Source organism: Dermacentor variabilis, chromosome 11 (genome assembly GCF_050947875.1).
Source record: "Dermacentor variabilis isolate Ectoservices chromosome 11, ASM5094787v1, whole genome shotgun sequence".
In the NCBI taxonomy this organism is placed as follows: Eukaryota; Metazoa; Arthropoda; class Arachnida; order Ixodida; family Ixodidae; genus Dermacentor; species Dermacentor variabilis.
The window spans coordinates 101,577,636-101,579,797 of NC_134578.1; the positions used below are offsets into that span (position 1 = coordinate 101,577,636).

At 46.2% G+C, this 2,162-nt stretch overlaps 1 pseudogene; it reads left to right on the plus strand.

The window, feature by feature from the left end:
- The first annotated feature begins 255 nt into the window (after positions 1 to 255).
- Positions 256 to 1,927, plus strand: LOC142563398 (uncharacterized; annotated as a pseudogene).
- The last annotated feature ends 235 nt before the right edge of the window (positions 1,928 to 2,162 follow it).

Here is a 2,162-nt window from a genome sequence, read left to right on the forward strand (position 1 = left end):
TAGCGCCACTTTCGCCTCCGAAGCTGGGAAGCAGCAGGCAATCGGGAAATTCAATTTCGACGGACGACGGTGGTGAGCCTCCACTCAAACTTTTCAACCTGCAGTCGGGAAGCGAAGCCTTAGTCAACAGCGTCTGCGGACAAGGTGCATATTTTGTTGAAGATTTCCAATCAGAAATTGTGGATATGTCTTCACGTGAGCACAGCGACTCTGATAGTAGCTCAAGTGACAATAAAATCTCAAACAAATCTTGGGATGAGTCTGATGACTTTGTTGCTTCAGACAGCTGCACGGGGCCAGATGAGGGAACAGCGCTCACTTGTAGCACAGCGCTTTGTTGTTGTCATTGCTTCCGAACATAATATGACTCATTCATGCATTAACGATGTCCTCGATTCCTGCCGTCGAAGAGGCTTCTCTGACGTTCCAAAGGATGCTAGGACAGTTTTGAAAACTGAGCGTAAAGCTCAGGTGGAGCAAAATGGGTCTTTTGTTCACTTTGGCTTTGCAGCAGGAATTCGTCAAGTGTTGCCGCCGGGGCAAGCATTTCCAAGTGAACTGAAGCTACAGGGCAACATCGATGGAGTCCCTCTTTACAGAAGTAGCCAGCTTGCCTTTTGGCCCATTTTGTGCCGCATTACAAATGTGGAGGCATCACTACCATTTCTTGTAAGTGTGTATTGTGATTCAGGGAAGCCACCGTCTCTGCAGGATAATCTAGAGCCATTTGTGCGAGAGGTCTCGGAGCTTGCGTCCGAAGGGTTAAGCTTAGGAGGTGTTCGAGTACAGGTGAGCATTGAAGCCACGGTGTGCGGTGCTCCAGCAAGGGGCTACGTGAAATGTATTGTTGGCCACACTGGCTATTATGCGTGTGAGCGATGCAACCAAAAAGGGCGGCACATTGAAAACAGGGTCACATTTCCCAAACTACACGCACCAACACGAACGAATGCATCATTTCGATCACAAGAGAACAAGCGCCACCATTCTGGTTTTTCACCATTCCTATCGCTTGATGTCGACATGATTGCATTTTTCCCATCTGAATACAAGCACATCGTTCGCCTGGGAGTCATGCGGCGACTCTTAAAGAATTGGGTATGCCAAGGCCACAGTAATAGATTGAGCAGACTGTATCGTTGCCAACTAAATGAAAGCCTGCGAGAGGCATCCAAAGCATTTCCAACATATCTCCAGCGATAGCCAAGCGCTACAGAAGAACTTGATCGTTGGAAGGCAACAGAGTTTTGTACATTGCTCCTTTATGTGGGGCCTGTTGTCCTAAAGCCTCTTCTGCCTCCATCACACTACAAACATTTTCTAATCTTTCTATTAGCTACCAGAATTTCAGCATCACCTCAGCACTACTGTGAATACAATGATTTTGCCAAAGATGTGCTGAGGTACTTTGTTCAAGAGTTTAGTGAGCTAACGGAAGAAACCAGCTTGTGTACAATGTGCACTCACTAATTCATCTTGCTGACCAGTGCCGGGACCATGGCCCGTTGGATCAGTTTAGTGCATTCCATATTGAAAGCTACCTTGGACGAATGAAGAAGTTGCTGCGATCCTCCAACAAGCCACTTTCACAGCTAAGTAGGAGAATCTCCGAACTTAGGCACTTGTCCAAGAACCAAGTAGAGCAGAAACTGCAACATGCGAAGCCTGGAGACTGCTTCCTGTTTGACAGTGCTCCTGTGGTTGTTCTGAAATAATGGGAGACCACTTCAAGGGAGGGATTTTACCAAATGCCAGGGACTTTTTAAAACTTCCACTCAAGTCGTCTCAGTTGAATATTTGGCGCTGCAACACGTTAAGTTATAGAAGTAAGGTCTGGCCTCTTGATGACCTCCGGCATACTGCTCAGTGCCTGAGGCTTAACTACAAGGAAGGACATGTTGTTATTCCTCTTTTGCACTTTCACTGAAGCTGTCAGTGGTCGATGGACTTATATTAACCCAAACTGCCATAGTCAATTATCTGACTGCCATATTGCTATGCCTCCAATGGCCACAATGTCTGTCCTATATGAGGCCGACAGTTGGGCTAGTTGGAATTCAAAGAAAAAGACATTTTCAAAGAAAAGTTATCCTTTTGTCTCGGCACCTCTTTTCATATTTCTTATGTGCTGGAGCATGTCCTTGTTTGTTCTATTGTCATTA